This window comes from Lissotriton vulgaris, chromosome 7 (assembly GCF_964263255.1).
Source record: "Lissotriton vulgaris chromosome 7, aLisVul1.2, whole genome shotgun sequence".
In the NCBI taxonomy this organism is placed as follows: Eukaryota; Metazoa; Chordata; class Amphibia; order Caudata; family Salamandridae; genus Lissotriton; species Lissotriton vulgaris.
Window position 1 is genome coordinate 507755425 of NC_141695.1, and position 27932 is coordinate 507783356.

Below are 27932 nucleotides of genomic sequence, written 5' to 3' on the forward strand. Positions count from 1 at the left end.
CGCAACCATTGCTGTTAACTTTTTTGTGTTGTTTTTGGAATTATAAGTAATTCCAAATGTTTCCTGTTTTATTCTTTCTTTTTTCTGTTTAATTTGTAGAAAAAACACCCCAAAAATACAAAAGAAAAAAAAAAGTTCTTATCAGAACTACCTAATCTGGTTAAAGAAAGAACTACAATGTCAAGGTACTGTGTGAAAGTTTGGTTGAATATATGCATACAGCATGATTGACTGAAAGAATGCATTAGAGTAGTTTATGGTGAATTTATAGGTGAAGATGTATGAGGAAGTACTGCAGCGTGACACTGCAAGCTCTTTAGCTGCACTACACTGTGGCGCTTCTGAAGCACAGGGATGTGACATATCTACATGAATATGTTGCAACTCTGTGCTTCCCTCTGCACTGCTGCACAAACTGCAGCCATGCGGTGTCACAGGAACAATTGCACCATGGTGCAAGGATGTCTGAGTCGTGCAGAGATTGTTTTTGTGCGGGAAGTGACACCTTCCTGCAGAAAAATAATCAGTAAAGGCATTTTCCTCTTTCTATGTATGCTGTGAAATGCAGCATGCATTGAAAGAGGAAAAAATGAGGAGAAATGAAAACAATTCTCCTTGTTGCACCTTGCTACACCAACTCTAGGATGGTGCAGCATTCACACACATCTCCAGATTTACGATTTCTCATGAATCTGGTGATGTGTCTTGATCTATGGGTGTTGCTTGGGAACACCCACAACAACATCTATGGAACGCCTCTTCGACGCAAAGTTCTGTGTATGAAGGGGTCGTATTTACAAGGAGAGGAAAAACCATGCAGGCTGGCTTTTCCTCTCATTGTAAATATGAAGGAGTGCTTGGAGCTATCACTATGTTACAAAAAGTGACGTAATGATGGGGCAGGGTGCTTGTAAATCTGCCCCATAAGTGCTTAGGTATTGGCAAACTAATACAATAAGAACTATGGCCCACATGCATCAATATCGGCTTTTGCGATTTCTAAATTGCGAAAAATAGCGATTCGCAATTTAGAAATCGCAAAAGCCTATGCATGATTATTTTTTCATTTTTTATGCAATTCGGTAAAAATCGCTATTTTTACCGAATCGCATAAAAAATGCGAATTTCAAATTGCGAATTCGCAATTCCCATTCATTCCTATGGGCCAAAATGCCCAAAGGAATGAATGGGAATTGCGAATTCGCAATTTGAAATCGCAATTCATCAATCCATTTCAAGGGTGGAGAGGGGGGTCCAAAACACCCCCCCTTCACCCATGAAATGTACTTTTGAGTATAAGTTACATACACACATGTCCTAAGGACATGTGGGTCTGTAACTTAACAGGTAAAAAAATGCATTTTTGTGCATTTTTAAACAATTTCACAAATTACCACGAGGTTGAACTTAGTGGTAATTTGCACTTCCAATTTTAAAAATTTTGGAAATGATGCATAGCATTTAAGAAATCGCAAAATTGCGATTTCTTATATGCTATCACAATTTTAGAAATCGCAAAAAAGTTGTGATTTCTAAAATAGCATGATGCATCCCAAACAGCACTTTTGGAATCGCAAACGGCCGATTTTAAGGAATCTCACTGTTTGCGACTCCAAAAATGCTTGATGCATGTGGGCCATAGTGCTAGATCGGTGACTGACAGGAGGTATCCTATGCTACATGGGTACTACTTCAGTATTTAATGGTGTGGACCAATAGTATGTATCTGCTTAGAGATGTGTAGGGAATATGCACAGTATATTTTATGTGTACTTGTGTTGGTGCCTAGGTCATTATATAAGAATACCACTAGTAACTGGAATGATGACAGTGCTGCAAACAGAGTGAACACTTAATTTATAAGTGCTTACTTATTGGTGGAGTGATACAATAAGTAGATAGTGGTAGATAAGTGATTAACTGCATGCGCGCTAGCGGGTTTTCCTGCTGCGCACTGAAAATTCAAAAAACCCGCGTTACGTGACAAAGCCAGCTCGTCATGCGCGCAGCGCAGGTAACGCCCATGACGAGCTGGCTTTGTCACCAGCATCGAAGGGGTTAAAGAAGTGCATGGGACAGATTGTAGGATTCCTACACTGCATGAGTACTAACTGCGTATTTAGAAGTGTGTATCAATAGTATGTAGCTAGTTAGAGGTCTGCTTGGATAGTGCACAAAATAATATTGCTGTACTTGTGTTAGTAGCTTGGCCATTCCATAAGTTCATGACTAGTAACTAGAATAATTACAGTATTACAAACAGAGTGCATAGTGAATTTATAAGTGCTTAGGTTTTGGTGGAGTAATAGGATAAGTAGATAGTGCCGGATGGATGATTGGAGAAATGCATGGGACAGACAGGAGGATTCCTACACTGCATAGGTACTAACTGGGTATTTAGAAGAGCGTATCAATAGTTTGTAGCTGGTTAGAGGTGTGAATGCATAGTGTACAAAATATTGTACCTGCACTTGTGTTAGTGATTATGCCATTCCTTAAGTATACGACTAATAACTGGAGTAATTTCAGTGTTGCAAAGAAAGTGCATGCTGAATTTATAATTGCTTAGGTATTGGTGGAGTGATAGGATATGTAGATAGTGCTGGATGGGTGAATGGAGACAAGCATGGGACAGGCAAAAGGATTCCTAGACCAGTGTTTTATTTAGTGAATTTCTGAGGATTTTTAAATGCTAATTTCCAACTATAATGTTCCTGAAACTTGTGGTTTTTTCAGTGAATTGTATATATATGTATTTAATCTCCTCTCACTCTTACAAAGAAGGAACCAGCACTCAGGTTGTAGTTTGGAAGTATTTAATCGGCAAAGAACGTAATACACACGGTTTGGCTCGTCCGAAGCTTGATAACGATACAAGACGTCATTGTAGAATCCTTATTTAAATGTACAAATGCCTAAAGTTTCCAACATGAACAAAGCACTACATATTACTTTAATCCAAAAAACTGGCAGCCGTATTGGCCTTGTCACAATGTGAAAATTCAACAATTGATACAATAAAGTAAAGAAAATAAGTTTTAATATGCACACAATGTAATTTCAGCATATCTTGACCCGTGACCACCATACCTCTATGTTCGTCAACGTGACTTATTCATAATAAACATAATTAGGATTGCAAACACCAATATAAACAATGGACTACCCATTACTTTAAAGTGAAAGGCTATCAGCCATATTAATCTGGGCACGTTGCATATTATAATGGTTCTTACACGAAAGAAAAGAAAAAAAGGAGTGTGTATACACACACACCATCACTAAATAAAGTTCTAGCGATTATGGTTCCATTCCATTCACAGCTCATTTGAGATATAATGATGGATGTCATGAGTGATGTAACTGACAATATCATGAATGATGTAATGTCTGAGGTCATTAGCAGTACATTGCGGGGGCATAAGGTATAGTTAGCTCAGGTAATTATAACTGCTGAATTTCACTGGTTGTGTATGAGTGAAATCTGAGTCTGAATATAATGTCCCTGTAATCTTTGTTTTTTTCAGCAAATTTCTATTTTTTTTTAACTTTAAGTAAGATGCATTTCACAATGGATGGTGGGGTATTGGAAGCAGGATCTGGCATTGTGCTGCCCCCACCCAAGCTTGCTGCTCCTGCCTTCCCTCCTCCTAGCCATCCATTATCCAAGCCCATGTCCCTTCTCCCTTATTACAGCCCTGTGTGGCCGTTGATCTTAAACTGGCCTTCCTGATTTTTCTGAACTGTTAGCTTGCTGCCCCATCCACCTTCCCCCTATTCTCTCTTGCCTGAATCCATGGCCTCCTCCCTCCTGCCATGCATGGTCTGATGTGCTGCAACTGCCCTCCATTTTGCATGATGTATCAGTCCACTCCTCCTATCCTCCATTCCCCAATTCTATGCCCCATCATTGCCCTCCTGCTTAGCCTCTAGGCTATCTTGCTGCCCCTTTTCTCCTTCCCTCGGCCCTCCGATGTCTGTGTGCATGCCCCTGCTCCATCCTTTTTGCCCACCATGTTCCATTGACCTGCCATTCTTATTTACTCCAAGTGTTCTGTTGAGCTGCCACTCCCCTCCCACCTGCCCAGCAGTGTCAAATGACTGTAACCTGTCCCTGCCACCTCTACCCTGCCTGTCCACATTCCATGCCCCTATCCCCGTCCTCCTGTCCTCCATGGTCCATTTTACTGCCACACCCTTCTGCCCTCCCTGGTCTGTTGTGCTGCAACTGCTCCTCCTGCCTTCCCCGCGTGGTCTTTTGTGAGTCCCCTTCCCCTGAACTGTATTGTCTGTGCCCAGGTCCTGACCCTCCCTTCCATCCTCTATGGTCCTTTGTGCATGCCCCTGCACCCTCCTTCTTGCCCATCATAGCCACTGTACTGCCACTAACCCTCTTGCTTGCCATGCATGGTCTTCTGCGCTGCAATGGCCCCTCCAACCTGCCCAGTGTGGTCAGCTAGCAGCCTCTGACCCCCTCCCACCTTCCCTCCATGGTCTGTGTGTATGCCATTATATTCTCACTGTTGCTCTCCATGGTGTGTCCTGCTTCTAATGCCCATCCTACATGACCTCCATGATCATCTTACTGCCCCTGCCCTGCCCCCTTTCCCCCATCCCTCTGTTTCCATGTGTAGACCCCTATTCCCTCCCTCCTGGCTTGTCTGTTCCATTGTAATGACCCTGATCTGTCCCTCCTGCCCTTTATGGTCCGTTATGCTGCAGCTTTCTCTCCTGTCTGTCCATTATCGTCAGCTAGCTACCATCGCCTCTTTCCCCTCTGTTGTCTGTTGTCCATGTGTATGGTCCTGTCCCCTCCCTATTGCTTTCTATGCATTGGTGTGCTGCACTCCCGTCCCGCATGCCCTGTGTGGTGTATTGTGCTGCTGCAAACCCTGATGCCTGCCCTGTAGGGTCAGTTTGGTGCACCTCCCTCTGTCCCTCCTGCCCTCTGTATTCCCAGTCCATGTCCCTATCCCAATTCCTCCTGCCTTCCATGATCCAATGTACCATACTTGCTAACATTTTGAACTTGGCAAGGTGGAGATTTTGAAAAAAATTGGGGTATTGATTTTCCCCTTCAACTTACATTGAAAAAGAGGAGATTGTTGACAGGAGACAGAACAAATAAAGCCCATTTGGGCCTAAAAACATTGGGCGTTACCTGGCTGAATCGGGTCTGTTGGCATGTATGGTTGTACTACCACTGTCTCTTCCTCTGCCCACAATGGTATATTATATAGCCACAGCCTCTCTTGCCAGTCCTGTATTGTTGGTTTGTTGCCCCTGCCCCCCTTTCCACTGCCGTCCATTGTCTGTTGTGCTTCCTCTGCCCTTCCTGCCTGCCCAGTGTGGTCAAATTGTTGCCTCCGCGCCCTCCTACCTGCATTCAATTTTCAGAGTCTGTGCGCCTGGCCTCTGCCTCTCAACAGTATCCTAATGAACAACTAGATTGTTAACAGTCTATATTTATTACAAAGTGTGGAACGCCTAATGTCATCTTGATGTAATCAAAACTGTAATACCTAGAGCATTTCCTTTAGAAATTACATATATGAGAGGGTCTTACTTGCATCAAAATTATGGGCAGTGCTCTAAAAAACTTAAATGAGGACATATTTTCTGAGTTTTTAAATAGCGACAAAGCACTTTTAAATTATTTTTTGTCTTTATGTTTTTTTTATCCAGTTGACCAATTGATTATATGTTGCTCCTAGGGGAGAGGATGTGGTGTAGCTTCCAGAGCTGCAGACTTTGCTACTGGTGAACCAGGTTGGAGTTTCTGCTTCAGCTCGACATTCTGTGACTCTGGTCAAATCACTTATTCTCCCCATGTCTAAAACCAAAATGAATTTGTTCTTGTGTTATGTAACAAATGCTTATGTAAAGCACTATAATACCTGACAAGTCTGCACTAATGAAACTGCAAAAACACTAAAAATAAAGTGTTTTGCACACTTCTGTCATTGAGCTACATGTGGGCTACATCTGGGTGATATTTGTGCTACATTTGGACTCTTTTGTCTCTGGTGGCCATCTTGGGAGACTTATTGTTATGAAGTTTCCTAATTTCCTCATTTACTGCAGTCTCCTCAATAGGAAATACTTTCAGTTTTTTACTTTGGTTCCATCAAGAAGGCATTCAGATGTGTCACACATTTGCCTTAAATTCTGAATGTTAGCACTCTAGTTGCTCATTAGATCACTGTAGTAAAGCTATTGCTCACCAGGGAAGTCTGTTGCTGGTACTGAAAGTGCATGTTTTAGTCTGCATGTCAGGATTGTTTAATGAAATAGAAGAGGATTTGAGAAGGAACGTATTCCTCCTAATTCAAACTGGAAGGCCTCGGCACAACTGACATCTCAAGCACTGTCACACGTAAAATCCCCGACTCAGGGCAGAGATTCTTCATTTACTCTGTGCTCATGGAACATCAGTGGTCTCCACAACAAACACACTAACTTGGAGACACACTCTTTTATATTTGGGCACACTGTAATAGCACTTCAAGAGACATGTGCCACCCAAAACACTCCAGTGGGATGTACGTTGTTACAAGGCATGCTTTTGCAACGCATGCCTTTACGACGCAACTTTTACAACGCAAGTCATTACAACGACTTGCTTTTGGGGAAGCTGGATAGTGGATATTTTAATTTACTATTCCAACTCCAGTCCCCGTGGATATTAGGGAAGGTGTTGGATACTAAATTTAAACTATTCCCTATCCTAGAGCGCCCCCCAGCACAAGTCGTTGTAATGACTTGCGTTGTAACGGTTGTGTCGTAAAGGTACTTCATTGTAAAAGTTGCGTTGTAAATGCTGTTCCCCCTCCAGTGACAGGCTTCATTGAATTTTGGAAACCAGCAATTAGAGACTGTCTCTTTGGCCACCCCAAAGGGGGGTTGTCGATCTATGTTTCCAACATTCTAAAAGGCCCGATTGTGGCTCTAGATTTCGACAAAGACTGGTTACTGGGTGTCAAAATCAATTCATGGAGCAAACAACGTCCACTCCTGTTGCTTAATATTTACATCAACCCCAGTACCCACACAAAAAAGACCCATCTAACTCGTCTAATGAAAATCGTGCAGGCCCTGGCTGCGGATCAACCCCACGCGTACTGTATAATTACGGGGGACTTCAACACCAACCTATTCCAAGGCAACACAGAAGACTGCGAAGGGCTAACCCCATTTTTATTTGCAGATGTAGAAGAACAGTCCAAACCACCAAACCAAGGCTATTGTGGTCTGGGAGAACTTTGTGTGCTGCAACTCCGCAGCGCAGGATTGCTGGTATTGAATGGAAGATACAAAAATAACACTCCACCAAATTGGTCTTGGACGAAGGGCCCCAAGAATTCCTATTTAGATTATACCATCTGCAATTCAGCTTTGTTGAAACATCTGGGCAATTTTAGTATCCACCGCGGACCGAAAGCGACCATCGACCACAGTCCGTAATCCTTAAAATAAAGCCAGAGTTCCACAAAATCGCTCCAAATACATTTACAGGAACGCACAGTGACAATTTGAAACGCCTAAGATGGAGCGATGACATAATACCCTTTGTAACGGAGGCAACCCTGACTTTTATTTCAGACTGTTCCGACCCGGGGTTTTCTCCTGCTGCTGCATGGTCGACGCTTTGCGTACAATTGACATCTCTTTTCCCAACCAAAAAAGCACTATTAGATGGACTCTACCAGTCGACAGCGCTCAATCTCATGAGAAACAAGGGCACTGAAGGCATCTAGAAACAGTGCTCTGCAGTCTCTAATGAAATTTCCTGGAGATAATGAGCACCTCAAGGCATATAAATCCACACAAAAATTGTTTAGGCAGGCAGTAGAGAAAGAAAAGCAATTCCAACATAATGAATTCTGGTGCAAAATATTATGGGAAAGTAAAAATCGCAATGCAAGAAAATTCTGGGCCTTAATCACTCGCCAAAACTCTAGTAAGTTCAGCTCTGGATCAGCTAACATTCAAGAAGCCAGTTGGTTCACTTTTCTGGCAGAGCACTTTAAGTCCCCAGAAGGAACAGTGCTTACTGATGCATGTGCTCCCAGGTTGACGGAAACAGGTACGAGCAACATCAGGAGTAAGTCTACTGGTTGCTTGGACCCCTGCACCGACGATCTACAGATCACTCAAGAAAGAGTTACTACAGTATTGTTAAAAGCAAGATCGGACGGAGCCCCGGGTCCCAATGGCCAACCACAGAAATTATTTAAATCAAATATAATACTTTGGTTGGGTCATTTAACCAACCTTTTTAACTACTCCCTCAGAACCTCAATCATACCGGATTCCTGGCATGGGGCAATAATCCACCTAATTTATAAATCAGGTTCCCATTCATTACCAACTAACTACAGACTAATTGCTCTCTTGGACATTGAGGCCTAGCACTATGCCGGCATCCTCCTAAATGAGCTGAGAGTATGGGCGGATGAGAACAAATTGATCCCAATGACTCAAACAGGCTTCACTGCTAAATCCGGGACCATGACCAACTTATTAACATTGGCCATAATTGTTGACAAAGTTTGTGCCACATCGAGGGCTGTTTTTTGTTGTTTTGTGGATTTTAAAGCCGCTTTCGACCGGGTCCCCAGGGCAGCAATAATGGAAAAGTTAAAGAAATGGGGAATTTCACGAAAACTGGAGGCAATTATTTAGCTACACTCAGATACATGGGTTCAGGTGAAGCTGGGGTCCGGCACACATCACTCCCGGAAAATCAGGACAACTAGGGGTGTCAAACAGGGCTGTGTGCTGGCCCCACTTCTTTTTAATCTGTTTATAGCTGACATGCCGACAGCCCTAGAAGAAACCAACAGTCACCCACCAAAGATGGGTGGTGTTCCCATAAGCAACCTGCTCTATGCTGACGATTTAGTGCTCTTTAGTCTCACACGAGTAGGTTTACAAAGGCTCCTGGCTAAACTATGCAACTACACCACCATAAATCAATTAGAGGTTAACCTAAAGAAAACCCATGTGGTTACCTTTGGTAAAAAATGAAAAGCCGGGGGAGGATGGTCGTATAATAACATGAGCATTGTAGTAGGAAGTACATACAAATACCTAGGGGTCAATCTCGACTCAAGGGGCAATTTTGTGAAACAATGAAAGGAGATATTAGTTAAAGCTGTGACCCTACAGGTGACCCTCTCAAAGCTCTCAAAAAAGTTGTCCGGCCCAAGTCTAACACCTTTACTAGAAGTTATGAGAGCAAAAATTGGTCCGACACTGTCATATGGTATTGAGACTTTTAAGGGTAAACTAAAAAAGACTCTAAACCAACACGTGACTAAAATCTACAAAAAGGTACTCTGCATGCCTAAAAGTGCCTCTGCTGCCCAGATTAGGCTAGAACTGGGCTTACTAAATTATGAAGTGTCTAGTACTGGCACGTTTTTACATTTTTGCCTTAAACTGAGACAAGCAGACGCAGGCTCATTGGAGTCACTAGTCTGGCTAGATATCACCGAGACAAATCCAGGGGGCTCGTATGGTCACCTTTTTAAAGATTCCATTATAGAACTCTCTGCGGGTGACCTATAGGACCTCAACCCCAGCGCGTCAGTGTTTAAAAGCACCGTTAAGAAATGTGTCAGAATGAGTTCCCTCATTATTGATAAAAAACACCTTGCCAAACGCAGACACGCTTGGGCCATTATAAATTCGTATCGGCATCTAGCCCCTGCAACCTACCTGTCATGTACGTATTCCCTGCATCTAAAACTTAGTTTTATGGCCATTAGACTCAGTGACTGGCAATTTTTAAAAGATCTGCCAGGCTGGCGTTGTACGTCTGATGTATTATGGTGCAGAGGGTGTGGCAGGATGGCTGAAACAATGGAGCATGTGGTCTGTCTCTGCCCAGCATTCATGTCACTGCGCAGACGCAAACTGAAAGCGGAGTGGAACAGGTTGGGAATTCTGTCATGCAGACAGGCAATCATTGGGGCCCTAGCCCAGAAAACACAACTTTAAATGTAGGCCTCACAACCTACATACGCCTTGCATATCGCCTCTTGTCGACATCAACCTAAATCAAATTGCATTATTTTAAACTGTTAAAAAGTCTTTTTATCTTTGTATTCTTTCATAATTCGCAGCTATTGAATTGTTGCTGCTATTTTTATTTGTACTCACTTTTAAAATTTGTAAATATTTGTTAACGGTTGGTTGGTCCACAAGTTCATCATTGCTAATTACCGGTACCACAACTTCCTTACCTTTTAAAGTCTCCGACCTGTACTTACCCATCGCTGCTTATGTGATGTTAGTTTTTAGTTTTTTACACTGTGTATTGCTGTTGGTGTTCCTTTTAAGGATGTTATTTTATATCCAATAAAGACTGTTCACTCCTGAGAAGTCACTCAAAATGTGCCATAATTTTTTTTCTGCAGCACTAATCATACTTTCTTTCGCAAAATTAACCCCTCTATTGTTCCTTTTCATATTAAATGTTTTAAGAGTTACCACTTTAATCCAATCAAGATGGCTCCAGGTGTGCCATACTTTTGTCATAAGTAAGACTGTTAGTGCTCTAGTTGTTCTTTAGAACACTCCGGGACATTCTGTCATTGGGCTATACTTGGGCTACATCTTGGTGATATGTGTGCTACATTTGGGCTCTTTTGTCTATGGTGTCAATCTTGGGAGATTTATTTGTTATGAAGTTTCCTAATTTCCTCATTTACTGCAGTCTCCTCAGTAGAAAATGCTTTCAGTTTTTTACTTTGATTCCATCAAAAAGGTATTCAGATATGTCACACATTTGCCATAAATTCGGAATGTTAGCACTTTAGTTGCTCATTAGATCACTGTAGTAAAGCTACTGCTCACCACGGAAATCTGCTGCTGGTATTAAAAAGCTGCATGTTTCAGTCTGCATGTCAGAATTATTTAATGAAATAAAGAGGGTTTGAGAAGTCACTCAAAATGTGCCCTAATGTTTCTTTCTGCAGCACTAATCATACTTTGCATTGCAAAATTAACACCTCATTTTGTTCCTTTTTTAATTAAATGTTTTAAGAGTTACCACTTTAATCCAATCAAGATGGCTCCAGGTGTGCCATACTTTTGTCATAAGTAAGACTGTTAGCACTCTAGTTGTTCTTTAGAACACTCTGGGACATTCTGTCATTGGGCTATACTTTGGCTACATCTTGGTGAAATATGTGCTACATTTGAGCACCTTTGTCTCTGGTGGCCATTTTGGGAGACTTATGTGTTATGAAGTTTCCTAATTTCCTCATTTAGTACAGTCTCCTCAGTAGGAAATACTTTCAGTTTTTTACTTGGTCCCATCAAGAAGGTATTCAGATGTGTCACACATTTGCCGTGAATTCAGAATGTTAGCACTCTAGTTGCTTATTGGATCACTGTAGTAATGCTACTGCTCACCAGGGAAGTCTGCTGCTGGTAAAGAATGTGCATGTTTCAGTCTGCATGTCAGGATTGTTTAATGAAATAGAAGAGGAATTGAGAAGTCACTCAAAATGTGCACTAATTTTTCTTTCCGCAGCACTAATCATAGTTTCTATGGCAAAATTAAACCCTCATTTTGTTCCTTTTTAAATTAAATGTTTTAAGAGTTACCACTTTATTCCAATCAAGAAGGCTTCAGGTGTGCAATATGTTTGTAATACGTAGGACTGTTAGCGCTCCAGTTGTTCTTTAGAACACTGTGGGAAGCTGCAGTAGAACACTAAGGAATCAACTAACAGTCTCTGTCCTTGTTGGATGTTCATGTTTTACTGAGAATGTCACACTTCATTCTCACATGACTGAGAAAGATAATGTGAATTTACAGAACATATGCTCTCAGTTTAGCTAATAGATCACCTTACAAACCTCTGTGTGAAAAGCTTGAGAAAATAGTTTTCTCTCAAACATGATTCATGATATCCCAGCAGAAGGCTTGTTCACATGGTAAAATCACCTTAGAACACCCCACAGTTCCTAAAATGAACATGGTACCAACAACAAATGATTTATTATGTAACTAAAGTCTTTCTAACCTTCTATTAACTGCAATGCTTTTTAATGAGGTGCTATCATCTAAATTGGTCCCAAGATGGCTGCCAAAGCTTCTTGGATGAAGTGCTGACAGCCGATCAGATCTCACGATGAGATGTGTGATTAGGCTCCCCCCAGATATATATATATTTTTTCCATTAACATTTTAAAAACTACTGAACAGATTTAAACCATTTGACAAAAAGGGCTATTTATCAACCAAGGGCTACCTTTATGCCAAATTTGGTGTAATTCTGTTCAGCAGTTTGGGCTGTAGCTATTTCTAAAGTTTCCTATGAAAAATTGCATGGGAAAAACACATTTTGGGACCCCTCTTTTTTCTCTGGCCCGCTGGCCTAAACACCCCGAAACTTTCAAGATAGGAGCGGACTGAAGCAGGCCATACATTTTGAAAATTTCACAAAGATTCGTCAATCGGCACCAAAGTTATTGGGAATAGAATGTTGCAATTTTCCTATGGTAACTAGGTACTTACTATAACTACCTACTGGCAACCGCCAGTACGTAATGTGCATTTATATATATATATGTATATATATATATATATGCATTCGAAAATGGTCCAGGTCAGAGGCTCCCGGGTGCTCTCCGGCGGTGCACGCGAGGCGCAGCAGGACCCGCTGCAGTCAAATCAATTCCCGTTTTCTCGTAAAGAGAAGTTTTTTTGCCTCATGCACTCCCGTGTCCACAAATAGAGTGCCAACCACAGAGGTTTCACTTAATTGTAGTTTAATCAGCAGTCAGCAACCAGCAACACCTTACGCGTTTCGGTCTCAACGGAGACCTTGCTCACAGGTGACATCACTGATGACATCATCCAGTGAATGTGGTTTGGTTTGTTATTTAAATATGTATTATATACATAGCAATCTGCATTGAAGAATGAGTGGATATATAAATATAAATATCTGGATGGAGGATTTAGTAGCAGTGTGATTGTGTTTACTTCACTAATTTGTAGTGTCTCACTGCATTTATGGGATAGTGACTAAACTGTGTGAATATCTGTATCACTTTGTCAGCTGTTGTGTAAACTGCAGCACCAGTTGGTTACTAGCTATGTGAAAATCTATATTAGTTATTGATTAGTTAACTGAGAATTTGTATGGGAGAGTGAATGTGTGTGTGGTTTGGAGGGGGGTGTGTGACTGTCCAAAGATGTGTGAACAGTTGATTTAGCAGGTATATGAGGTTAAGACTACATTTTATTACTGTTGTTTGGTTGAGTGAATATCTTTATGGGTGTGGTGATGAGCAAATATATCTCTCAATGGTACATGTCCAACAAACTAGAAAAATAAAAGGCAGTGTATGTGACAGTTGTATATAAATAAGTATACATAACGCTCAGAGATTGTATGAGTGACTGTATGGATAACTGTATACTTGTAATAGTGATTATATTAAAACACACTAAGTATGAGTTACTATCTATATGAATAAATGAAGTGGTGTTTGTATAAGTGTGTAGCTGAGTAAATGTAAGTATGATCCATTGTTTGCATAAGTGAGTAGGATGACTGCATAAGTGAATAGGATGTGTGCTGGTGTGTAGTGTCGACATAGGTGTATAAGTACATTTGATAGTGTTTTATTTATCATTGACAGCATGTATGAGTGAATCTATAGGCAAGTGATTAGATGTGTGTGTAAATCTAGGAATCACAGTGGGTTTTTAGAAACTTGTATTGGCGTGTCAATGGATTCAAATATGGTACTCTGTATTTTATAGTGAGTGATGAAAGGTTATACTAATGTATGATGAGGTGTATCTGATTGTCACATGGATGATGTCATCTGTGATGTCATTTGAGATGTCATCAGTGATGTCACTGACCATGTCATGAATGATGTAATATGTGACATCATTAGCAGTGGATAGGGTGTGCACGCGTTATAGTTCAGCGCTGGGAATCCTCATGGTAGCCATGAGCTTTACAAGTACCTTTCCATTTCCATTTCCATTGCCATTTCCATTTCCAATTCCATTTCCATAGTTAGCAGAACTAACTATAACAGAGGAATTTCATTAGTTTTGTATGAGTGAAATGTCCAGCTAAGTATAACAGCCCTGAAACCTATGGTTTTTTCAATGAATTTTCAAGGTTTTTTAAATGCTAATTCCTAACTTTAAAATGTCTGAAACCTATGTCTTTTTTCAGTGAATTTCGAAGGTTTTTTAAATGATAATTTTTAAATGTAATATTAGTTATATGTATTTTTTTATACAGATTTTCTACAGGTTTTTAACTGTTTATTTTTACATATTTTATTTTTTAAATTACATTATATATTTTTAATATAAATGGAAATAAACATGTTTTTTTAAATATTGAAACTGAAATATTGTTCTTTTTGTTGAATGTAGAAGTGCAGAACTATAAGTGTGTTGGTTAGTTAGAGGACTGCATGCATAGTGGATAGGGGTTTGAAGCAGTCAATGGCTGGCTCGCTGCATGAGTACTTGGATACTGACTGAATGATTAGAGTACTGCAAGGAGAGTGCCTGGTTGAATTTCTAAGTGTTTGGGTTTTGGTGCAGTTTTTACAATTTTTTCAGATGGGTACCGGTGGTAACTGACTAACCAGTCCTAGAGCCAGTGCTATGCTAAAAGACACTTAGAATAAAGTTATGCCACCTATATACACTGGGGAAAACACTATGCATTGGGGTAACCCTGTGATTAGAATGACCTCCTCTGTAAGTCCCTAGTACATAATAGGGCAGGGGGATTAAAACTACATCTTAACCCCTTCCATGCTGATGACGGAATCGCTCCGTCATCAGCTACAGTTGAGCTGTGCTGATGACGGAGCGGTTCCGTCATGGCCCGGCCGCCGCGCCTGCGCGGCGCTGATTTCGCGCCTGCGCGGGCGTTCTAAAGAGCGGGGCGGGTCATGACGGAACCGCTCCGTCATCAGCACAGCTCAACTGTAGCTGGTGACGGAGCGGTTCTGTCACCAGCATGCGGCGGCCGCGCGGCCGCCCCGCCCCTTTAGCGCTGCGGCGGAATAGCCGCCGCAGCGAAGGGGTTAAAATGCTCCACAGGGCACGTTTGCACACTGTTGAAGGGAAGGGGGGCTGAGCTGATGTGTGCAAACACGCAGTGTGGCTGTTTTAATTTGGGGGATAAAGTCCCCTTGAATCCTGAGTGTCCCTTGGGTCCAATGAGCCCACCACGTACTTCCAGTTAGAGCCACTGAGCTAAATTGCAGAGAGGTGTAATAACTGGTATGGCCTGGACCACCTCCCTAAAACGCAGGGCAGTGGCACTTACTGGAAGCACCTGGTGAACTAGTTGGCACCCCTCCAGCAGGGTGTCCTATGCCAGTGGTGTGGGCACAGGTGAATGAGCCCTGTGCCCCTATAGTACCCAGGGCCATTCCTGGGAACTGTAATTGCAGTGATGCCATTAAGAGTATATGGTGTTGGGAGGTTGTCATTACAAACTCCACAGCACCATAATGGCTACACTGAAGACTGACAAGTTTGATATCAAACTTTTAAGCACTTTGAACCTACACTGATGGCAGTGTGGGATTTAATGTAAAATGTAAGTATGGTGAATTTTGCGGATCTGCGATCCGGAAATTTGTGCGAAATCGGCAAAAAAATTTGTGAGTTTGCGCGAAAATCCGCAAACTCGCAGATTTGTGACTACATGAGTCTGTAACATTGCCACTGCTCATAGACGCCGAGGTCCCTCGAGTGAGCTGTCCATCATAGTGAGGAAAGGGCAGGAAGACGTTGCATACCCTAGTGTGTGTGGGGAGGGCCAAACGGGCAAGGCTTCCATGCGAGTTCACATGCCTTGTTTATAAAGGTCAGAGACCGATCAGAGCAGCAGATGAGAAGAAACAGCCTCCTGTTCACAGGAAGTACACAGGGATTGCGCTCGAGAAACTCGTGGATGCAAATACCTCCATCAAGGATTGCATCTAACTGTAGGCGGTAGATATGGGGAGGAAGCACACCTGTCTAGCCTCGCCCGTGCTCACTAGTTGTTTGGGCTGATTATAATGCGTTACTGAATTTGAGCTTCAACTCGGCACCTGCTTTATTTTATATCTGTAAGTGCCTACTGTTGAGGTTTTTTGTGACAGGAGCATTGTTCCAGAATGAATCCTGCCTGCATATTTATCCACGAAGATGCCACCATGTTGTGCCATACCTCTACTCAACTGGAGTACTTTCTACTGGCTTATCAGTAAGTGCTACCTCGTTGTGTAAATAAATCTGTATGTGAAAAAAGAAAAATCTGCACGCTCGCGAATTTGCGAATTTTCGGCAATTTCGTGAGATTCGCGGATCACGAAATTGCCAAAAATCTGCAAATTTCGCGAGCATAACGGATTTTTGGCCCATACTTAGTAAAATGCACTACAAAGGGCATCTTAGAGATGCCCCCTGAAACCTAACCTATAATCCACATCTTGTCTGAGAGACTGCCTAGGCTGCCCCTAAGCAGACATGTTGCTGGCCTGAATCAATGCACATCATGTGTGAGGTGCAAGGTCTCCTCGCCCAGGATGGGCAGGGGAACCTTCAAAGGCATACAGCATTGGTGAGCTTCTCCAGACGACTTGCTTTACTTAGCAACTGGCCCCCACCTGTTCTGACCCCACTCTGGTGGGAAGACTGGCTAGAAACCCTACGTGAGGAAAGGAGGTGTGCCAACTCCACCCCTCGGGTGGGACAGGCGAGGTGAAGCACAACTCCAGGCCTTGGCCATCTTGAGGATGGGGAACCCTGCCCAATCAAAGATAGGCTCCTGCCCCCCCACCAACAGGAGAGTAGCAGGATAGGGGGTGTACTCACCCGAGGACAGGGACCTATTGGTCCCTGCTCTTTCTCTACCTGTAACACCCCTAAATGTAGTACTTAGGGGAACCCTGAACCTTCCTTACTCAGATCCCGATTTTGAAACAAGAAAGAAGACAAAGAAGAAGACCTGCCGTACAGCTGCTAACAAGAGGACGACACCAACTCTGACTTAGCCCCAGCCCTACAGGGCTGTTGATCCTTGAACCTGCTGCTGCTAAATTCTGGCTTCTCCTGCAGACAGAAGCCTCAAGAAACCCAGAGGACCTGCCTGCTTTGACACTCTTAGAGACTGGGACTTTCACGAGCAGTGGCTCTGCTCAAACAGCAACACCCCTGATGCCAGCCGGAAACCGCAAATCAAGCCCACTATGAACCCGCCGAGCCAGGCCTTTGCCCGACTGGACAAAGACCCTGAGGACGTCCCCTCGGCAAGTCTGACCTGGAATCCAGTGCCCAAGGATTTTTAAAAAATTAAGGATTACAAATAATTGTATATCTGGATAGTTGGGCTCGAGAGGTTTTCATGGGAATACCTCTAACCCAATTAAATATTAATAATGATAGCCCATTCTGATTAGCCTAGGGACTTTCTTTACCTTGGGCCAACTCACTCCCACAGGAGTAAGGTTTTTTTTTAAACAAATTAGTTCAAATGCTTCAATCCTGCAGGATCCAACAGGATTGTGGCATATACAATTTTTAAAAAACAAGATGGCGACTGGCGCTTTTGGTTTTAATAATTTGGACTCTGAGAATAAAATTATTATTTCATAAACAGTGGGTGTCAGTTTTTTTTTGATATGCTATGATCCTACTGGAGGGCTCACAGCTTTCATTTTCTTTTTTATTTTGTCTATTTGGACGGTTTGCTCTGTGATCCCCCCCCCCCACAATGGCTATGGGGTCTGGGTACCCCAACCCTGCCCCCTTAAATGTTTTCTTTGATTAAACTCAGGACAGGAGACTAAATTCCAGAGTCCTGTAATGTCTTTTTAGGTTGAGCATTCAAGGCCTCTTTTATATACTTAAGTATACACTTATATGTGTATGTACTTTGTGGGCTCTGGAGATCCGCCCTATGACTTGTATGCTTCTGCTTTGGGACTTATTTTTCTGTTCACCTACCTCTATTTAAATGTCTTGATAGAAAATGACCAGTACAGGTCAGTAAAATACCAGATTTGCTTTATGCTGAGGGACTTTCTTTCTATTTTCTGGCAACTGCCTCTATTTAACTTTCTTGATAGAAAACGGCCAGCAGAGGTCAGTTAAATAGCAGAATCATATTAGCATTCTCTAGATTCCAGGCCATAGGAATTGTATTCCACGAGCACCCATAGACAATAATATTTTTTTGAAATCTTATTTTAATCTAGTAATTTGACCACTGAAGGCCCTGATTTTATATTAAAAACCGTGCTTTGGACTATTTCATTTCCTGTTAAAAGACAATATTTCTCTCCATGTGTTCTATAAATGACATGCCATGTAGTTTGGTGCTTACGTTTCCTCCATATTAAAGAACAGCAGATGTTTCAGCACCCAGGCTAATGTGTTGCATAGCTAAATACATATAAAGTCCAAAATGCTTGTTTTCATGTTGCAAGCACCCAATCAGAGTACTTGGTCCCTGGGGAGCCTTTCTCCCATGTGAACGAAATGTCCCAAAGAAAAATAAGCCTCCTTGGTCAGACAGAATACTTCTGTGCAGTCCCTCGAACAGAACATCCAGATATGCAAATATTTTTGATCCTTAATTTCTTAAAAACTACTGAACAGATTTGCACCAAATCACAAAAAGCGTGCTTTCTTGATCAAGATCTAGCTTACTGCCAAACCGAGTGTAATTCTGTTACTTGGTGTAATTCTGTTTAGCAATGTTTGCGATAGATGCCCCTGGGTGATAAGGCGCTTTACAAGCTTATGATAACAAGCTTATGATAACATAATGCTGCCTAAAAAAGTCTTTAGAAATTTAATGGGAATTTGGCATTTTGGGACCCCCTCTTTTTCTCCGCCCCTGCTCGACTGATAACACTGAATCCTTCGAAAAAGAATCTAGGCAACAAAAAGCACATACTTTGAAAGCTTTGTCACAATTCATCAAATGGTGCAAAAGTTATTAGCAAACCTAAAAGGCATTTGTTATTGTAGCACTGACCTACTTATAGCTACCCAGTTACCACTACTGGGTAATATCGGGAGGTGCCGGTTCAGGTCTGAGTGGTGGGGCGGTGGGGTAGGGCGTGGGAGAGTCAACAAACACCAGAATGGGGAAAATATAATTGAAAACCAAATAAGTCCACTTGTCTTGCGCTCGCCACATCGCTGACTCAACACATGAAGTGGAAGCCTACATTTACCGTACCTGGAGTAAGCAACTTCTAATGCTGCTCCCACTAAGTAGAAACAGTCTTTTGATCTGTTCCCCTGACCGCCTCAGTGCAGGCAGAAAAAAAGATCAAAAGTCTGCTCCCAGGTGGTGTAAGTCTTTTCAAAGCTTGTGCCGGCTAGGAGCAGGGGTGTAACACAGGCCCTGCATCCCCTGTGTATGGGGGGCCCAAGCTGCAGGGGGCACCATCAGCACAGTACTCAGGCCTGAGTGCTTCAGATTAACTCCGGAGCAAGTGCCCCTCTGTGTGCATTGCAGGGGGGCTTAACCTTTTGTTACGCCACTGCCTGGGAGCAGACTTTGTGTTTGCTCCGACTTGGCAGGAGATAGAAAAAATGCTCATGCCAAGTGTGACCAAATACAGGTCTCTCTGCTAGTGCCGCTGGGGCAGCGAAGCCACTTTGGAAAGTGCTCCCCAGAACATAGCATTAATGAATCAAGGAGGGAGCTTCATGGCCCCCTCCCCATTTTGAGCAATTGCAGCCCCAGGAGGGGGGCCCTGGGGCCTTTAGAGGCCTGAGGGGCCCCTTTCGCATTTGGCAAAATTGTAGCACCAGGTGTGGGCTCTCCAGGGCCTGTCATGGATTGGAGTGGTGGGCTGTCCGGTGGTGTGATCCCCAGGGCCTAAACTGAATGAATTTGGCCTGGCCACCATTTTGGTTTGTTGTTTTCTATCCCATTGACTTGCAGCAAAGTTAGGAAATTTTATGTTGTTTTGGCTCTGGGTCCTTCCATGGGACCTACGGGATCATGGTATCGCTATTCTGCCCTCTTATATTATTTTTTTTACTTCAGTACTGGGTACTAAGTCCCCAAGTTCTGCAATGCCCTGTAATCAGAGCGCTCACTTCAGCAGGAGTCTGACTCCTGCTGGAGCTAAATTGGCCATGGGAAATAAACTCCCGGACCAATCAGAATGCTGTATATTTTAACCTGTGCTCCTGCAAGCATCTCTCCAGCCTCTCATAGAGACACTAGAGCGTCAAGCAGACCCACCCATCCAGACATACAAGTATTTTAGTACCTTAAAACTGAATCCATCAAATAACAAAATGTACAATCCGCAATCCAAGATCTAGCATCCTGTCAAATTTTGTGCAATTCTGCTGTAGTCTTCTCTAAGGAAGTATATGGACATGGCACAGGGATTTAGCTTTTTGGAAACCCCATGTATTTCTTGGCCCCACTTGACATATCGCCCCAAAAACTTTCCAGTCACAAACTAGTAAAAAAGTAGCTTCTTTTTGGAATGTTTTTTTTAGATTTGTCAAGCGGAGCCAAAGATATTAGCAACAAAGAAAATGCTTTTCCTAAGGGACACCTGACCCAGCTGCAAATGCCCAGTGGTGACTGACTAGAAAGTGTGTGTAGATGGCGTGCAGCCTGAAAGTCGGGGGTGCTCGTCAGATGCCCATGCCTGGGCATGTTCACATTCGAGACACTTCGGTTAGGTTAGTAAAAGAATGGCACTCCACGTAGAATTGAAAATTGGGTTTATTTAGCACAGCAGATCTGCCATGCCGAAATAAACCTGTGTGTGGTCAAAACACATTTTTTTTTTGCTGATTAAAACAATATCTTTGCAACTGATAACCCATGTTTCTTGTATATATTACTGTCAGGCTCCACCTCTTGCTTCTTCAGGATTATGCTGATTTGCCTATCGCTTCCCCCTCACGACGTCCCCAAGAGCCTGGAAATAGACACAGACTGCTAGGATAGTCAGGTGAGGGAAGGAAAGGAAGGGGACGGCAGGGAAGGAGACCTGAAATGAGAAAAGCATACACTAAGTATATATCTACAGCCTACACTCATGTGTTACATCAACAAGAACACTCTGCTTCCTTTCCCCGGGTATTGTCCTTTTCCCTACCTGTAAAGAAAAGATTGAAGGCAGAAATCAGGGATGAGGAATGAGGCGAGATCAGAGAATCATCAACTATATACAATTATGTCCACACTTTGTAGATAAACAATCCCTCTGAATCTCTCTCAATTCGTCTCCCCTGTAGTCAGAACACAAAGAGAAACAACTAATGAAAACAACGAAAGAGAATACACCTGGCCTGGGTTAATTGATTCTTAACCTAGGCTGATTAAAGAACTCAGTCCTGAAATGTTTGGTGCACCACGGAACTAAAGTCCCTTCATCCAAAATCCCAGGGTAGGAAACAGGTAGATCATTGAAATATGGCTGGAGCCCCAACCAATCTTTCTTCCACTCACCGGAGCCCACCGGAATGGTTTTGCACTCGAAATGCACGAGTCTTTCAATTACACAGAGTGGTGCCTTTGGTCTGACTGTTCCCCGCAACAAAGCGACAGAATAGCTTCTCTGCCGAACAGGCTTCCCTCAGAACACGGAGAGAGGAAGAGACCGTCTCCGCCTCGTCTCCCACAAAGAACGTGAGCCCAAAACCGGCACGGGAAGTACCGGGAAATGACCAGCAAACAAGAATGCAACGCTTACCAAGAGTACATGCAAGTACAAACCACAGTCTCCGGTTGTCCGCAGAATTATCGGCGCTGCCTCATCTCCGCGGTCTTGTTTTACATCCGGGTTTGCATGCCTTATGTCCCGCATGTAACGTTCTTCCCGGGCATGCCGGGAACTGTAGTTGTATTGCGAATTGTGTCCTTGCCGATGCCAATCAGCGACCCAGGAATTCTCAAATCCTGACAGTACACCCCCCTTCACAAGGGGCGCTGACTGGCAGCAGGCTTGCACGGGAATCTACGATGGAAACTCGCCGCCAGTCCAGGAGCGTACACAGCACTGGCAGTCTCCCAAGAATTCTCCTCGGGCCATAGCCTTCCCAGGAAAGCAGATACAGCAAACGCCCCCGCACCCACTTGGAATCCATCACCCTCCGGACCTCATACTTCCTGTCCTGCTGGACCCAGATGGGAGAAGGGGCCCGCCTCACAGGACAATGAGAAGGTTTCAGGAGGGACACGTGGAAGACAGGATGGATCCGAAAGTGAGCAGGTAAGCGCAGCCGCACAGCTACAGGATTAACGTGTTTCACAACTCGATATGGCCCTATGAACTTGGGGTTGAATACACTGTACCTACTGAATCTGATATGTTTCGTGGACAACCACACCAGGTCTCCCTTTTTGTACACTGGACAAGGCCGGCGGTGTTTATCCGCCTGAACTTTACATTTGGCCTTAGCCCGATCAAGGTTTTTGCGAGTGGCGCGAAGAAGTGCATGTACACGGACCAACCTTTCGTTCACTTCAGGCAATCTGCAGGTGCTATGCGGGAGCAACAGGGGAGTAAAACTGGGATGATGCCCATATGAACAATAGAAAAGAGAATGAAGTGTGGAGGAATGCCGAGCACTGTTATAGGCTATCTCAGCTACCCATACCCACTTCACCCATGAATCAGTGTTGTCTTGCACATAACACCGCAAAAACTGTTTAAGCGACTGGTTCAGCCTCTCCGTCTGACCGTCTGTTTGTGGGTGAAAACTGGTGGAGAGCGACAACTTGATCTGTAGCTCTGCACACCATGTTTTCCAGAATTTCGCTGTAAACTGGGTCCCTCTATCAGATACAATAACCCTAGGAAGCCCGTGCAATCTGAATACGTGAACCAGAAGGAGATGAGCTTACTGACCTGCTGTGGGGACCTGGTTACATGCGATGAAATGACCCATCTTCGTCAGGTAATCTATTACCACGATAATAGCGGTCTCCCAGTGATCTCTAGGGAGGCCGACTATAAAGTCTACTGAAAATCTCTCCCAAGGGGTTTCTGGAGTGGGCAATGGTAACAACAGTCCCTGTGGTTGTTGGCGATCTGTTTTCATCCGGGCACACTGTGAACACTCCTTCACCCATCGACAAAGATCCGGACGGATGGAAGGCCACGAGAACTGTCTTAATGCCTTGTCAAGAGTCTTTGCATATCCCATGTGGCCAGCACATGGGGATTCATGGCACCAAGAAAACACCGTTCTCCTCAACGACTTACTAGGCACCAGCACTTGCGTTCCTTTCATAGGTACACCTTGCCTTATTTTCCATTCCTTATGATGTCTTAACCAGGTTCTCCATTCGCACGATTGTGCGCCTGTCTTTACCTCCACCAAAAAATCTTCAGATCTAGTAACACCCAGAACGTTTGATGGTTCAATGATGGCCCGGAGGGGTTTGTCGGCATGCATTTCCGGGTTTTCTTGTCTGGTTAGTGCATCCGCCTTCCTATTCTGGGCACCAGGTCTATACGTGATGATGAACCGGAATTCCTCAAAAAACAACATCCATTGTAACTGGCGAGGGGTCAGATGGCGAGCCGCACGCATGAACTGCAGATTCCGGTGGTCTGTGTAAACCATCACCTGGTGTTTTGCCCCCATCAGCCACTGTCTCCATTCCAAGAAGGCCTCCCGGATCGCGAGCAATTCCTTCTCAGCGATCGTATCATTAATTTCAGCGGGAGTCAATTTCAGTGACATAAAGGCAATCGGATGCAGGAGTCCAGTGGTTTCTTTTCTTTGGGAGAAATCAGCGCCTATCGCAACTTCGACGGGTCAGCTTCCACGGTGAATATAAGTTCAGGATTGGCGTGCATCAGGACCGGGGCCATGGAAAAGGCGGTTTTCATTTTATCAAACGCATCCTGAGTGGACTTATCCCACACAAACTGAACATTTTTCCTGGTGAGTCGGGTCAAAGGGGTTACCATTTTTGAGAACCTCTGGAAAGAACGCCTGTAGAAGTAGGGAAATCCCAACAGACTCTGAATATCTTTGATGTTGCACGGACGGGGCCACTCCATTATGGCTTTGATCTTTCTCTCGGCCATAACCTGACCAGATGGTGTGAGCATCACGCCCAGGAATTCAACAGTGATGACATGGATATCACATTTCGTGATCTTACAATACAGCTGATTTTTCATCAAGGCTCGTAATACCCGGCTCACATGATCTTTATGTTCCTCTGTGGTGTCTGAGTAGATCAAGATATCGTCAATATACACCACAACATATTTGTCCAGGTATTCTCTCAACACTTCATTTAAAAAGTATTGGAATGCGGCGGGGGCATTACAGAGCCCGAAGGGCATCACCAGATATTCAAAAAGCCCATACCGCGTCTTGAATGCTGTTTTCCACTCATCCCCTTGGCGAATGCGTACAAGGTGGTATGCTCTTCGTAGATCTAGTTTGGTATAGATCTTGGCGGATCGTACCTGTTCCAACAACACCGGGATGAGGGGCAGCGGGTATTGGTTCTTCACCGTGATGGTGTTAAGGGCCCTGTAGTCAATACAACACCTTTTTTCCCCATTGGGTTTTGGTATGAAAAATAAAGGAGATGCCGCCGGAGATCTGGATGGGCGTATGAATCCCAGTGCAAGATATTTATCCAGGTAGGTTCGTAGAATCTCATTTTCCGGTATCGTCAGAGCATATATTCTTCCATTCGGGACCACCGCCCCCGGGACAAGGTCTATTCGGCAGTCGTACTCCCGATGGGGTGGAAGCGCTTCAGCCTGGGTGTCACTGAATACTGTTTGGTAGGCCTGGTAACAAGATGGTAAAGTCACTTCTTTCTCGGCCGCGGTGGCTATGTGTTGCATGGAAGCCAAAGCTCTCGAAGGACTATTGACTAACAAATTACAATGTTCCATACAATATGTAGAAGTGAATTGCACCGTTCCGGAAGACCATTGTATACAGGGTTCATGTTTTACCAACCAGGGGAGCCCTAGGATGATTCCATACTGTGGGGCTTGGATAAGGTTGAAGGACAGGTATTCTTTGTGGTATGCATCCCAGACAAGTTCATATTCCGGGGTGTGGTGTTTGATGGTTCCGGCTTCCAACTCTTTACCATCTACCGCATATACCATTTCTGGGAGTTTCTTGGCTATGCGCCTCACACCCAAACTTTCAGCTTCTGCAAAGTCCATGAAACAGCCTGTGGCGCCTGAATCCACCATAGCCCTCACCTGTCTTTCTTCTGAAGCGATAACCAGAATCATATCAAGAAACAGATGGCTCTTCTCCTGTTCCCCACCCGGCGTTATGAAAGGGATAACGTGTTTGCTTGATGGCACCCTTTCGTCCACCTTCAAGCTTTGTAGTTTTCCGACCCCGTATCTGAAGTTCCCGCAGCTGTATCTTCCTGACTTTGGTTTAATCGGGCAATCCCGTAAGTAATGTCCTTTTTTCCCGCAGTAAAGACAGAGACCCTGTTTACGTTGATGGTCTCTCTCACTCGCGGTCAATGATGCCCTTCCTGCTCCGATATCCATAGGTTCTGATGTCACAGAAGTTTTCTCCCCTGGTCCTCCTCGATCCAAAGGCACCGCAGCTCGATCTTTGGGTTTGTGGTCGCCTTTCCGCTCCTTCATCCTATGATCCAGACGCAGAGTAAACTCAATTAGTGCTGTGCATGTGCGAGGTTGAGGGTCGATGTGGGCCAACACGTCCTTTAATTCGTCGTTCAAGCCTTGATAAAACAAAGCAGTTTGTTTGGCTTCTGGCCAGTCCGTCTCGGCCACCAGTCGACGAAAGTGATTAAGATAAGTCACCAAGTCGGCGTTGTCCTGCTTCAGGGCCAGCAGCTCCCTATCTGCAGAAAAGGTTTCAGCCCTCCGGTCGAATGTTTTCTCGAATTCAGACCGGAACTCGTCCCAATCATAAAGCAGGGGATCGTCTCTTCTCACCACAGGAACTGCCCATTGCGTCACCTCACCCCCTAGGTAAGATATCAGAAAGGCCACCCGAGCTTGATTAGTGGCGAACATCTTTGGTTTGCACATAAAGTGCAACATCACCTGGGTCATGAACACTTGTACCTTCTTATTATCCCCATAAAATCTCTCCGGGGGGGCCAAAGGTATTTGGGTGGGCATTTCTACCACTACTGAAGGAGCTGGTTTTGTGCTAGTACCTCTTCCTGCATCAAAAGGACTCGCTTGAATCCGGTCTACCCTGGCCCGTAACTGGGCGGTTTCTGCTCTTGAGGCAGCAACTTCCCTGTTAGAAGCCTCAAGTTCAGTCTGAACTAATGCCAAGGCAGCTATGACATCATCTAAGGTAGCCATGACTCGCTTCAGCACAATCAGGAAGAGGATATATTCGTGGGCCGATAATTCTGTCAGGCTCCACCTCTTGCTTCTTGAGGATTGTGCTGATTTGCTTATCGCTTCCCCCTCACGACGTCCCCAAGACCAAGAGCCTGGAAATAGACACAGACTGCTAGGATAGTCAGGTGAGGGAAGGAAAGGAAGGGGACGGCAGGGAAGGAGACCTGAAACAAGAAAAGCATACACTAAGTATATATCTACAGCCTACACTCATGTGTTAGATCAACAAGAACACTCTGCTTCCTTTCCCCGGGTATTGTCCTTTTCCCTACCTGTAAAGAAAAGATTGAAGGCAGAAATCAGGGATGAGGAATGAGGCAAGAACAGAGATTCATCAACTATGTACAATTATGTCCACACTTTGTAGAAAAACAAATCCCTCTGAATCTCTCTCAATTCATCTCCCCTGTAGTCAGAACACAAAGAGAAACAACTAATGAAAACAACGAAAGAGAATGCACCTTGCCTGGGTTAATTGATTCTTAACCTAGGCTGATTAAAGAACTCAGTCCTGAAATGTTTGGTGCACCACAGAACTAAAGTCCCTTCATCCAAAATCCCAGGGTAGGAAACAGGTAGACCATTGGAATATGGCTGGCGCCCCAACCAATCTTTCTTCCACTCACTGGAGCCCACCGGAATGGTTTTGCACTCGAAATGCACGAGTCTTTCAATTTCATAGAGTGGTGCCTTTGGTCTGACTGTTCCCCGCAACAAAGCGACCGAATAGCTTCTCTGCCGAACAGGCTTCCCTCAGAACACGGAGAGAGGACGAGACCGTCTCCGCCTCATCTCCCACAAAGAACGTGAGCCCAAAACCGGCATGGGAAGTATCGGGAAATGACCAGCAAACAAGAATGCAACGCTTACCAAGAGTACAGGCAAGTACAAACCACAGTCTCCGGTTGTCCGCAGAATTATCGGCGCTGGCTCATCTCCGCGGTCTTGTTTTACATCCGGGTTTGCGTGCCTTACGTCCCGCACCTAACGTTCTTCCCTGGCATGCCGGGAACCGTCGTTGTATTGCGAATTGTGTACTTGCCGATGCCGATCAGCGACCCAGGAATTCTCAAATCCTGACAATTACCTACTGGTGGTCGCCAGGAGGTAGTTATAGTTAGGACCTTGTTTCTATTCAAAAAGCTTTTTTTTCTTTTGCCAAAATCTTCGGCGCTGTTTGACTAATCTTCACACAATTTTCAAAACTAAAGGGGCGCTCTGGTCAGCTTTTGTCTTGAATGTTTCGGGGTGATTCACCAAGTGGGAACCAAGAAAAAAGGGGGGTCCCAAAACAAATTTTCTCCATGTTAATATCCATGGGAAACTTTTGTTGCAGCTACAGCCCGAACTCCTGAACGGAATTACACCAGATTTGGCAGAAAGGTAGCTCTTGGTCTAGAGTGTACTCTTTGCTTTAAATGGTGTAAATCCATTCAGAAGTTCCTGAAAAATTCATATATATAATAAATATTAATATTTGGTGACTGCAGTGGATCCCTGAACACTCCCGATTAGTAGCCTGACTCTGATTGGCTGCCAAC